We start from the raw sequence: 13,797 nt of genomic DNA, 5'->3' as shown, positions 1-13,797 counted from the left end.
AGTCAGCGTACCAGACAGCACTTTTTCGGCCATTTGTGTACTAAAATTGAAAAGTAGAGCGGTAAATCTTTGAAAAGCGTTATAACACGTAACCCTGTGTAGATTAATGCAAAAAAATTCGAGTGATTATCATTACTACTAAAAATATGACCGAAAAATGTATTGTCTGTTACGGTGACCAAACTATTCCAGTTATCGTGAAACCACCCTTAAGTTCTTTTAGTCTTCCGTTTGAAAATAAAACCATATTAAAATTTAGGTGATTTTTATTTTCACGACGTTTCAGCGTCTATAAATATCGATATTTAAGCGTGTGCATGATTGTAATGGAATTATTATTTAATACCTTTGGATAAAAAATAACCACAATGTGTATCATTGTTTCAGGTGATTAGCTGCTTCTCTTCTTCCGTGATGTCTATTTAGGTGAGTTAATTTAATTCGTCCTCTCATGTTGATTTGTCACCTAAAATTGAGCTTACAAAACTCTGCACTGAGATAATTAGATTTTTTATTTTTTTTCTCAAGTTTAAGACCTTTCATGAGAATCTATTTGGTTGATTCCCGAAAAAACTTTCGTAGCTTTGTCAATATAGTTGTCTGAGTTGGTTCTATTTTTAACTGAGCTCACTATAATTGATGATTACCAAGTTTTACGGTTCCTATAAGTGTCTAAATATTCGATCTTATTGTTTATTCATTTGTTAATTATTCGACAGTGCACAACAGATAACATTGTGCGGCATCTCTGAAATATATTGTCCATGTGCGTATGAGAGGTCGTGTCTAGTTTTCTTTGGTTTTACGACCTCCTCAGCGAAAGGCACGAGATATAAATGAAATGAAAATACTTCAAATCGTCCCAAAGATATTCCGTAAATGGCTTCATTTCCACGTGGCCGGATTCGGCGGGGCGGGGGGTGCGGTTTCCCGGTCCGTCCACGAGAACACAAGAGATTGCGGCTCAGTCAATGTTGGAGTGAATCGAGATTTCCAAGCGAAAGCTGAAAAAACAGAGAGGAAGTTGATTGATGGGACTTTCCCAAAGCTTTTTGCGGGGAGCATATTTTTCAGGCGCAACTCCCCTGGCAGGTCCATCCCTACCCGAGGGAGTCTCATAATTTCCTAATGATGTGCCGGTAAAAACAGTGTACTCAACCCCCCGCCCCCACCCCTCCCAACACTCCTCTACCTCATCAGCGCTGGCTTACGGCTATCCTTTCATTACCTCACTTTTACTTACTTTATGAGCCGCCGCTTGATTTGAATCCGCCTTTGAGCACCCCCCCCCCCCCGTTTTACCTACCCGGCCGACGCCGCACAATGGATCGAACCTTTAGAAAGGGATCAGGCTTGAAATTTTATGTTTGAATTACTAGTGTTTAATTTTATTCCGTCACATAATAAATTGTAAGGGGTGCTTTCTGTACAAAATTTCACGAAGAAACTTATGGAACCATTTCTAAACTTTTCCGACTTGTATCCTTGAAGATATAAGTTTATGGAGTTTCCGTATCATGCCCAACCTCTCGGGTTGACTTGTTTCACTGTGCGACGCCAAAGGCAAGCGAGCTTTGATGCTCAAGCTTGTTGTTATCTGCGGAGTGACGTAATTTAAAAGCTAATTGAAGCCTTGGCTAAATGAAGGAGCTCAGCGACTTTCACTTTCAAAAAATTACGATACCGAGGATTTTGAACGCAACTTGCTGTAGAATGAACTTGGAAGGGTGTGTATGGACCACTTGGAAAAACCGGGACTTGCCAGGAGATGAAAAATTCACTTTGTTTGATGATAATCACTGTAGTTGTCGACGGTTTAATCCATTTACTCACGTTATAGATTGGGGATTTTTCTTGTTTGCTTAGACGTAACTCGCAAAACTAAAAGACGAGTCTAACTTGAATCAGGCTATCTACATTAGACGTTGCCTATTTTTCTGCTGATGTATTTTTTTAAAAGAGAACTGAGCAACACTAAAACTTGAAATTTTGTTAGTATAGTTCCCATTTTTAGGGTAAATTTTGAAAGATTCAAAGGCATTTCAAGTGGTTTAGTTCTCTTATAAAAAAATAAAACACGAAAGAAAAGAAATCATTATGAAATGCATTCTGGCCGATTTCGGTTAAATTCGTCCAAATATCCGACTATGTTTCAAACGTTGCAATGGTGGCAGCAATGTAGGTGGATACATAGCGACGAAAGCGCATGTATAGAAATTGACATTGGTCCCAAAATTGAGTTGTAAAAAGTAGATGGAAACTAGCTAAAGAATTGAGTACATACGAGGTGCGACGGAATCGCTATAACGCCTGGAAGCAACTATTCGTGTCTTAAAGCTGTCGGTGTTGCATATGTAATGAGATGCAGGCGCACGGATTTTCTTCACGCTATGTGCAACCAAAATTGCATCAGTGTGAAGTGAATGCAACCGGGTGATCGCATTTTGACGGTTTAAGTTTCCATCGCATTGTGCAACGTCTGGCGGTAGTTTGATTTTGCGTTCCGATTCCTTTAAACATTTATAAACATCGGAGGAACCGTTTTATAAAATGTCATTGACTCTTACCTTTGGATTTTATTTTCCACTCAGACAACAAATAGAGAATGTTCATGAAGTTTCATTTTCATCCATACTGTTCTAATGCGCAGCGCGGAAACGATGACTGCAGACCGCAAATCCGATAATAAGCGCAGAAATAATTTACCGCACTCAGGGAAAAAACCGCACATTGTCACTTAATAATGCTGAAAAAATAGTTGTTCTCCAATTTAATCCTGTGTAAAATATCCATTTTTTTATCGCTCATTCTAGCAACCTTGCATGATGCCGCGTATGAGTATTTGAATCGAATGTCACCAGATTCCTGCCGACTAAAAATTCATATCTAAAGGGCTATGAGTATTTCTCACTAAAATTTCAGATTCGCTATGTCACATTATCGGGAACAGAATTTTTTAAAAAATTCTTTGCGAAAAACTCACTGCAGGAAATCTGGAAAACTCAGGGACTGGGAGTGCTCTGAAAATACTTGCAAACAAAATAAATTCTGAGAATTTAAACAATTAGTTAAGAGTTTGTAGATGGCATAGGATTCCTTCCTCCTGCGCTTCTTCTTCTTGTCACCCTTGGTGATGTTCTTCTGGGCCTTGCCCGCTTTCTTCACTGCCTTTCCACTTGCTTTCGGAGCCATTGCGTCGATGAGTTCGAGCTGCAAACGAGTACGTACACATCAAACGTGTACATCCACAGCAGATCCTAGATGTTCGCACCTTGTCATCCGCAGATGCTGGTACTCAGCACGGCTTAGTGTTATGCGAACTAAGAATCGATTTCAGTCAGCGAAAACAGCAACCGGTGATTTTCGAAAAACTTTGTGCTGAAAAGATGTCCGACCCCAGCATCAGGAGCTTCTATCGCTCCAGGCTGCATGGAAAGTTGGAGAGTGTGCCAGATGAAGATTTGACAGCAAATGAGCTGTGGCGGCATGTAAAATCGAAGGTGCTGGAAGCAGCTGGTGAGGCAGTAGGATGGCGAAAAGTAAACAGAAATCGCACAGATACCCGGACACCCTGGTTTTGTGATGAAGTCAGAGATGCTGCAAGGTCTAAGAAGGAAGCATTTTTACAGTATAAATCTAATCCCACTCCAGAAGAATATGAAAAGTACAAAAGGGTCCGCAATTCGATGAACCAGAGAATTAGGAAAATTAAAGAAGGCTATTGGGAAAGTTACACCAAAGGAATGGAGCATGACTTTTATGGTGCGCAACGGAAAATGTGGAATGCTCTTCGAAATCAGCGGAAAGAAATCTGTGAATTTAGGCAGGCCCATTACATTCGGAAAGAAGAATGGCACACTTATTTTACTGAACTGTACAAAGATGCAGATGACGACATCCAAGAGAGGATTGATTACCAGAACGAAGATAATGTGACCGTGTCATTGGAGATGGTGACCAAAGCCATTCACAGATTAAAGCTCAGAAAATCCCCTGGACCAGATGGCATCGGAAATGAATTCGTTAAATATGGTGGAAAAGTCCTAGCTGTGTGGATGCATCGTCTGTTCCAAAAAATTTTGGAAGAAAAGAAAATGCCGGAAGACTGGAAGGATAGTTTCACAATTCCCATCTTCAAGAAAGGTGACAAATTTGTACCTGAAAATTATCGCGGTATTACGCTCCTAAACACGTGCTCCAAGCTATTTACATCCGTTCTCAAAGATATTTTGGAGCAGATTGTGCATATGGCCGAGGAACAGCAAGGGTTTAGGAAAAACAGAGGCACCAACGATGCCATATTCATGGTACGACAATTGGCAGAGAAATCCATCGAGTTCAACAAGCCTTTATTTTTATGTTTTGTGGATTTGGAGAAGGCATTCGACCGCGTACGGAGAACAGATGTCTTGAGGATACTTAACGAGCGGAATGTTCCCAGGTGTCTCATCGAGATAGTTGCCGACTTGAACTCGAACACCAAGACACGGATAGTCACCAGGGAGGGAACCTCTGCTGTAGTCATTGTAAACAGAGGAGTAAGACAAGGGGACTCCCTCAGCTCTTTTCTATTCAATTTGTTAATGAATAAGCTAATCGATGCAGTTAGATTTAAGAGAGGCTATCGGCTAGGCAATTCGAATATCAATATAATCTGTTATGCAGACGATGCTGTTTTAGTAGCAAGCTCCGAGGATGATCTGCAAAGAATGCTCCATTCCTTCAACCTGGCTGCAGAGGTATTCAACATGAAAGTGTCGGCTAAAAAAACAAAAAGTATGGTCATCAGCAAAAATCCAATACGATGTAAGCTAGTCGTGGACGGTACCGTAGTTGAACAAGTAATGCAGTTTAAGTACTTGGGCGCTTTAATAACGAGTGTGAAGGATTTAGGGACCGAGGTGCGGAGTCAGACAATCAAGGCAACTAGAGTAGCCGGATGCCTAAATGAAATGGTTTGGAGGAATAAGTACATGGCTAAAGAGAGCAAAGTTCGAGTTTATAAAACGGTTGTAAGACCTGTGCTGACTTACGCTGCGGAGACCCGAGCGGACACGAAGCGCACTAAACAACAGTTGCGGACCGTAGAAATGAAAGTCCTGAGGAAAATAGCAGGCTTTACGCTCCGAGATAGGCAGACCAACGAGTCAATTCGCGAAGAGTGCCAAATTCAAGATATTGCCAAATGGACCAAGATGCGCCGGAAAATGTGGTCGGAACATGTTGAGAGGATGGACGGGGAAAGGCTTGCCAAGATTTGTATGGTAGGACGACCTCATAGCCAAAGGCAACCCGGACGACCGCCCAAGAGATGGGCACAGAGCTGCCTTTCATCCCCGGAGAATTAAGTGATCTCTCTCATCGGCATCATATTACTGTTTTAGAGGCTAGACAAACAGGGTCACGGCCCTAGTCAGAAGGCAGAAGAAGAAGAAGAAGTTAAGAGTTTCTCTAAACTCCGAAGAAAAGAAAATTATATTTTACTCAAGACCCTCCTTACTAAAAAATAGTCATTTTAATTATTTGCTTTTTAGGCATATTTACAGCAGTTTAATTTTGATCCATGCCAGAGAAGCGACAGGAAAGCGCCCATAAACTGTGTTTTAATTTTTTTTTTTTTTTTTTTTTTTTTTTTTTAAATTACTTGGCCATTCAACAATGTCATTCTTGGGATTTTCTGATAGCTTCAATTAAGAGCTTAAAAAAAAGTAGGAAAACCCCAGGAAAAACTCTCGGAATGGGTTTCAAGACAAAATATTATTTAAAGCACCGCGCAACTTTTTTCCTCTACAAAATGACCCGAGGAAAATGAGCCAAACGATAAGTGTGGAACCTAACTTCTTAACAAAATATAAGTTTTTACAATGAACATCGGTCAAACTGCAAAAATAAAAATGACGTCATTTGCACATTTTAACGACTATGCTAACAATATTTATTCATATCTTGTTCCAAGATATGATTTTCGGTTAGGGCATCGTTTTAGACAAGATTTTCTCTAGTCAAGACGTTTTCTAGTTGCTCATTTGCAAGATAGAGGGAAGTGAGAAGCCTGCCTATGTGTTTGAACAATATTGGAAAGGTCATTTGGACGTATTTCTATCAAACGGAACTTTTTTTCTCTCATCGTTATGAAAGAGAATAACCCATGCGGAGTGGGCAAACATGTCAAAATCATGAGTTGAAAAACGCTGACTCCGCGAGTTTGAATATCAGATCCAAACACAGAGCGGAGCGGCGTGCTGCCAGCGCAACATGCGCACTGGCGCCTACAAACCTAACACGGATACTTCACGCATTGCGCACTGGCGCCTACAAACCTAACAGGGATACTTTCCGTATTGCGCAATGCGTGAAGTATCCCTGTTAGGTTTGTAGGCGCCGATGCGCGTGTTGCGCTGGTCGCCCTCGCCCGCCGCGGCGGGACGTGCCACGGCGCTTCAAGCAACTATTTCGCAAGAGAGGTGTTGAACAGTATCAGCCTCGTGAAATTTCGTGAAATATTTCACCGAAATTTCCAATCTTTCATTTCTTTCTTAAGTTTCATGCAGCCTTGGGTCAAACATATAAAAATTGTGACTTTCTTCTATTTTTGTGTGTTTGAGTGAGGATCGCATACTCTAACCCCTGAAAAACATGAAATATTTCACAGCCTCGTGAAACATTAAATATTCCCGAAATATTTCACCGAAATTTCAAATCTTTCATTTCTTTCTTAAGTTTCATACCGTCCTGGGTCAACGGTATGACCGGAGCCGGGTAGACTCCCGGAGAATATCCAGGTCGGGCGCTTCGATGGGAACACCCGAAGATGACGTCACCGGGGGTCCCGGCCGGTGGCGAGGCGTGAATGATCGATTATCGATATTTTCCCATTTGAAGCTATATTAAAGGATCGATTATTAAGGTGTTCGTTGCGAACACCTTGTATATCGATCCTTTTCAATGGGTTTAAATGGCAGATCGATCGATATATCGCAAAGCATGCCACGCCACTGGTCCCGGTGTCGGTAGCCGTGGCAACCAGGTTCTCCACAGCGAGCTCCTCGTGTAATTGATAGTCGTTTAAAGCTCGGACACCGACGAAATTGATCCCGTCCAATTCGTTATTAATTGAAATTATTAATTTGCATTCTGCGTCGTCGCCACGCCCCGCCTCCCCCCTCCCCCGCCGCGGTGGACAAACAGACCGAAATCGAGTGAGGAGCAATGTAATTGGGTCTGTTTGGATTTTCCTTCCCCGGTCGGTTGCTAAGTTGCGGGGCAAATCCCCGCGGCTCCCGGCAGAGTGCACGCGATGCACGGAAGATTAGCCGCGGGGGTATTCCTGGCTCCCGGGTCTCTTCATCCTGAGCAGAGGCAGTATACAGGGTGTTTCGGAATGAAAATGCCACTTGAACATTATTTTGAGTCATAGAGCATGGAAAAAGGTATCACAATTACAACTATACTCCTGAGGATTTTGGCACTAGATATATGAGTAGTTGCATCAATCTGGAGTACGGTTGAGTGTGCCGAAAGTGTGGTTGGATCAACCACACATCTACCTAGTGAACCTACTCTTATGTCTGGCGCCAAAATCAGCCAGTGTAGGACTTGCACCATATGTTAAGTACGGGCGCATACAGAATATTGAAAGAGCAGGATGGGGATGAGGCTGTTGAAAAGTGGATCATGCGCTCAAAACCACTTAAGGCTCCATTAGATTACATTAGATTCCATATAACCTATTTGCTCACTGCCGTTCCCGCTTGAGGAAAGTTTAGGAATATGATCACATCTGCAAAAATGTCATAAGAAAAAGAAGCTATTTTACTTTTAATGGTCTCTCATGCACGGTTTTTGGTGTGGCATTATCTCAATCCTTGCCTCCACACAACTGGATGTAACCCGATTTTCGTCAGATAGGCAATTTCAAAAAGGCCCACTGCAGATATGACTGGTTTGCTTTGCGCTATCCAATTACAGCTTCCGTAACTGGTGATCCATTCTCTCCTACGCTGTAATCAAGCATCCCTTTGCGAAGCACGGCTTCATCACTAGTCCACTGTAAATATAGAGTAAGATTGCGCCGCATTCGAAGGGCCGTGTCCATTCTGGAGGCTGGAACATCCTCGCCGAAGAGAAGGCAATAAAGCTGTCCAATACTTTATCCAAAATTCCGTTCCATTCAAAAAACTTTCCTCTCAGGGAGGCATGTCACGGCTCGGTATATTCCGAATTCGGGGGCGACTCGTGAGTGGGGTTTTCAATTTTCCCGGGGTCGCACGGTGGGGTCGAGACAATAGGGGAGATCGGACAAAATTCGGAAACTCAAAACGCTTCGAACTCCGTTTATACAAAACTTTGAGGTTCTAAAAATGGTTCCATCGAATTTTTCGTGAAATTTTCATCTGGTAGCACCCCTTCAAGTTTAAAATTCGACGAAATAAACATCAAAATTTGCGGTTTTAGTCAAAAATTTGATGTGCGACCTCTCTGATTGATCCGACCCACTGTGGGTCGGGCCGCGTTCTATTCTTCCCGAAACCTTCTCCCCCTCGCCCTGCCCTCCTACGTTTCCCGGGCCGATATCACCCAATCAGCATCCAAATATTACGCGACCCCTGGCGGTGGGGGGGGGGGGGTGAGATAACCACGAGTCGGGCGCTTCCATTCCGATCCGTGGCTTACTTCTTTAATTAACGCTTTTAAGAGCCCGGAAAACTTCCCCAACTTCCGAGCACAAACAGGATCTTTCGGAAAGTTCATATTTTCCGGTGCCAGTCACACAATACATTCGGGGCTACGCCACTTTAATTAAGTTTCTCACACGTCCCGGTACAGATTTTCTTCATCAACAGTCCGCGGCCCGCGCATATCCTCCGCTCCAGTGGCATGGCGTGAATTGCGATGTATCGAGTGTTCTGCCATTTAAGCCTATGGTAAAGAATCGATTATTTAGGTGTTCGCAGCGAACACCCTGTTTATCGATCCTTTTCCATAGGTTTAAATTGCATAACAATCGATATATCGCATTTCACGCCGCGCCACTGCTCCGCTCGTGTCGACACCAGATCGCGCCTTCCGACGCTGGAGTCACGGATCACCTCGAGGATTCCTCAATTACGGTGTTTCGCAGTTGTCGCATGTAAATACACGCGGAAGTTTTCCACGCAATTTTCGGAGAATATTTTGGGGGAGCGAAAAGGGACTACACATAATTTTCTTTTATAACGACGTACCTATCCGTAGAACGGAAATGAGCAAAACAGCCTAACTGCATTCCTGGCTCCCTAATTTTCTCTCATGTTCCATTTTTTTTAACAGAAATCGAAACAACGAAACGAACTTCACTCCTCACAATTATTTTCATCATGAAACAAGCAGGAGACGTCCTCTGTCAAAAAGCTAGCAACATTATTTTGTAATCCACATTGATTTAAATCGCCCTACTTTCAGTATGAAGTACGTCATTTTGGTCAACTTTTTGCCCCTCCCCCCCTTTCACTTTGAAGTATTCGTAAGCCAACGTCTCTCCATCTCCCTTTTAAATTACGTAAGCATGGGTCAACCTTTCCCCACAAATTTTTCCAAGAAAAAATAAATAAAAAAAAAAAAAAAAAAAAAAAAAAAAAAAAAAAAAAAAAAAAAAAAAAAAAAAAAATAACGCAGAGAATCTTTACAAGTGCTTAAAAAAAGCATTTTTATTGAAACTATTAATATACTCTACGATTTGAAATTATAAGAGTAACGCATAACGTTCGAGGCACTTGGCGCCTCTACTGCCGCGCTAAGGAAAAACGCCGTATGAACCTTCAGGCGTTGCTAAAGCTCCTTCGGTAAAACGCGGATTTCCTGGTAAACTTATGAATCTTTTCCTCTCAGTTTTTCATATAATTTTATTCGCAATTTCACCCACAAATTCCGAAAATTTCAAGTAAAAATGTTCATAAATTTCCTCAAAAATGAGCATTTTATTGACGGAAATTTGGCAACTCTTGAATGTTCCTACGGCGTTCTTCCTTAGCACGGCAGTATTGTTAATGTGAAAGAAGAAGCAGTCAAGGCAGCTGCAGTAATTTACACATAAACCAATACGCGAGGAGTAATTTATACATTTTTATTAATATCAAAGCACTGTCAGGGTTTTCAGCAAAAAGGATGCGCTTTTTATAAGTTTAATTCACCAACTCCGCGAATTTGAATTATTGCGGACAATAAGACGCGCGCCCGCCCACGCGCACCATACCTAGCGCCTTCAACATCATCGAAATACTTCCAACGCTACACCATTCGTCCTGATGTGCAAATTGCCTACACTGCGCCTGTCCGTAGGTACTCCGCACCGTGTTTTAAAGTCCACGGATCGGACAATCGAGCACATTCCATACGCTTTGCAATTCGTTATTATTATTTATTTATTTATTTATTTATTTATTCACCTACATATTCCGAAAATTTAAAGGAAAACTATTCTTAACTTTCTTCGAAAATAAACATTTTCTCGACGGAAATTTGACAAAATGAATGATCATACGACGTTCTTCCTTAGCACGGCAGTCTAGGGGTTGGACTTAGACCGCGAAGTGGTCAGGGGGCGGCATATTCCTGCTTTCTTTATCAAGTGTGATGTTTACGAAAACCGGGCCTGACACCCCCCCCCCCCCCAAGACTTACGTAAAACTTCAACGGCCCCTGTTTAAAATTTATCCTCCGTGGAATGCAAGGCTCTTTTTTCTGCGGACGCGGTGAAAAATATTGAATTTTGGGAAACGTGCGGCAACGTCGGGAGCGGGCGAGCTTGTTTACCATGAGTTTCCGGGCTCACACACGTTAGAGTGAATCCAGGAATCCGGTGGAAACCTTGCGGGGATCCCTGCCGACAATCCGGAATGGAATGACGCGAATTTCAATTTGTAACGCTGGTGTGAAGTATAAATGCCGATAAGTCGGTGAGCGTTTGATCGGGAACGAGTGGACCCCGATTCGACGAACGGTGGCGGCGCCGCGCCGCGCCTGGCGGTGAGCGGTTGCGGAGTTAAGCCCGGCGCCCGGGCCCAGCGACGCAGTGTCTCATCCATGCTGAGTGATTATTAAGCCGCCCACAAGCCAAACGCCACGCCACGCACCGGGTAGAGTTCAACCTTTTCTGGCGAAAATTCATAAGCGGAACATCAAATGGATTGCATTTTGCAAAAAGGAACCACTATCATTGCATTGATGCGAAGATTGTGCAACTTCATCCTTTGCAATAAAATTGCGGAAATTGTGAAAAACTATGAAATTTAGATGGTAATTTTTGTCTTAAATTTATAGTTTTTAGCGAGTAAAATAGAAACTATTAATGGATTCTCGGGTTTTTCCTCCAAGACAAAAGAAGTTGCACGATCTTAGCAACATTGCAATGCTAGTGGTTCCTTTTTGCAAAATGCAATCCAAATGGACCGAGTTCATCAGAAAGGAAACTCACCCACATTTTCGAAAAAATTGAGATGAGAATGATTTTGAGTTCCACTGGCCGTATATCTTCTCCTGCCAAAAACTGAAAGTCGAAAAACAGAAATTAGTCTGTTAAAAGAAGAGTTGAAGGTTATTTTCCACATCGAGCCTTTTGCAGGAATAAAAGTTCAAACCTATTTTTCTCAATTTCAACTTTATGTGGGTTGGTTCCTTTCTGATGAACTCGGTCCAAATGGAATTTACTTTGCAAAAAGGAACCGAGAGCATTCCGCACTGCCCTGATAAAAATTGGCGATAGGAGCTGCGTTTCAAAATACCATAGGGATGCTCATAGCCGGCTAGAGAAGGTGATAGAAAATCATATAGCTGGCTGTAAAAAGCGGAGAAAATCACACAGCCGGGCCATACGAAGCTATAAAAAATTATACAGCCGGGCTATAGTTCCTATCAACGGGATATACAGTTTATCGCCATCGGCTATAAAAGGCTATAAGAAATTGTGTAGAAATTCGTGTGCTTTGGAAATCATTAAGTTTGATACGGAACCACCTTAATATTTACAAAACACATTATATTTTCCTTAATACATATTTTTTTCATCAATTAAAATGAGAATAATCCATACAGGATGTGCAAACATTTCAAAATCATGAGTTGAAAAACGCTGACTCAGCGAGATTAAATATTAGAGCCTAACACAAAGCGGAGCGGCGACGCACTGGCGCCTACAAACCTAACAGGGATACTTCACGCATTGCGCAATGCGTGAAGTATCCCTGTTAGGTTTGTAGGCGCCAATGCGCGTTTCGCGCTGGCTGCCCGCCCGCCGCGCCGCAGCGTGCTACAGTGCTTGAGGCAACTATTTCACACCAGAGGTATTGCACAGTATCATACGAAATTGACTCAAACTGCTATTAGATGCTTTAAAATTTCGACGTTTTTCTGACGGAAGCCTCCAGGACACACCTTTCACCCCCTCTGTTCGATGCGTCTGGATCCGCCTCTGTGAGAAAATGGGCTCATTAGCGTATGTGCTATGAATTTTATTGAAAGAAGCCTCCGTTCTTCATCAAATTGCCACCAATCATCCGAAAGACTCTCGGAAATCGCTTGGATAATAGAAAATCGACGAATTATTTTTAACTACGTAAAATGGATATTTTCGTTTTCATGTTGGACAAAACAGCCGTAAATGCTATTTTCTGTACGCTTTTGTGGTTGCGTTTTGGACAACAACAAACCAATTTTCAAGTCAGACCCGGCAGTTTACGGCTGTTTGTTTGAAACAACGTCAATTGTTACGCAGTTACGGCTTTCTCATCCATGTCTTGTTTTCTTAAAAATAAGACGAGTTGTGCTGTTTTAGGTGTTTCAGTGATTTCATTTAAAAGAGATAAGACGAATTTTGAAGGAAACCCGAGTTGAAAAAAAATTGATAGTCACGGCTCTCTTCGCTATCGCTCTGCCTCGTTTGCCTATGTCCATCCCATTGTGCGACGAATGATTTCGGCATGAATGGCCTAAAGCTCTTTTAAGTAACTCACTGAGTTCAATCCATAGGAATTTGTGCCGCGAAATGGGCCTCTCGCATTCGTAAGCTCATTGGGTATCATCAGAGAGTTTTGAGCTCACACAGAGGCAGAGGCATATGCAGAATTATTTCCTCACTCGGGCGTGATGGAGAGAGAATCAAAGGTTTAAAGGTGCTTGGAAAACGGCCGTGAACCATTCGCACGAAATCGAGCTAACGGGGCGTGAGACTCCCTATACGCGAGGAAAAGGGCCTTCGTTCGTAGAAGCACAGTAGGATCCAGTTTAGCAGAAATGCATCAAGTTGCATTTTAAAGGGAGAAAAAAGAAGAAAAATAAGAAAAAACGTACCGGGTAGTTTTGAATTTAACTAGTCGCAAATTTTCTCCTATCAAAAATTCCAAGTCCAGAAAAAATATTTTCAATGTAAAAAAATATGTTAAACTTTGTCCTGCTCATGTATGCAAGAATCATGACCCATCGAGAACGTCCTTGGAGAAATTTTACTAACCATCGAAAATCAATTGGACTGCATTTTGCAATTTGGAACTATAAATTCTGGCCTAGTTTAAAAACAACGTATGTACCATTAGTTTCCCTATGCACATAAGTGTTTTTTCAGATGAGGCAGAATTGGACGTCTTTCTATCAAACGGAACTAAGCGCTACAGGGGGAGGAAGGTAGAGGGGGGCTTGGATTGGCGGCGGAAAAGGGTGTCCTGCTCGTTCCGTCCTATACTCGCAATGCTTTTCCATGGCGCTTAGTTCCGTTTAAACAGAACGTGCTATCCGGGATTCTAAATTCCTCAAAAGGAACTCAAATCG

At 42.3% G+C, this 13,797-nt stretch overlaps 1 protein-coding gene across 2 annotated transcripts in view; it reads left to right on the top strand.

The window, feature by feature from the left end:
- SPR (Sex peptide receptor) overlaps positions 1–13,797 on the top strand; it is a 313,008-nt gene that overhangs the window by 142,724 nt on the left and 156,487 nt on the right. For both annotated transcript variants that reach the window (XM_072299981.1, XM_072299982.1), the window contains one exon: positions 388–426. The gene's annotated coding sequence lies outside the window, so the exon portion shown is untranslated. The remainder of the gene's footprint in view (positions 1–387; positions 427–13,797) is intronic.

This window comes from Bemisia tabaci, chromosome 4 (assembly GCF_918797505.1).
Source record: "Bemisia tabaci chromosome 4, PGI_BMITA_v3".
Lineage (NCBI taxonomy): Eukaryota > Metazoa > Arthropoda > Insecta > Hemiptera > Aleyrodidae > Bemisia > Bemisia tabaci.
The sequence above is the reverse complement of the archived record's forward strand: the minus strand, read 5'-3'. Positions and strand labels throughout refer to the sequence as shown.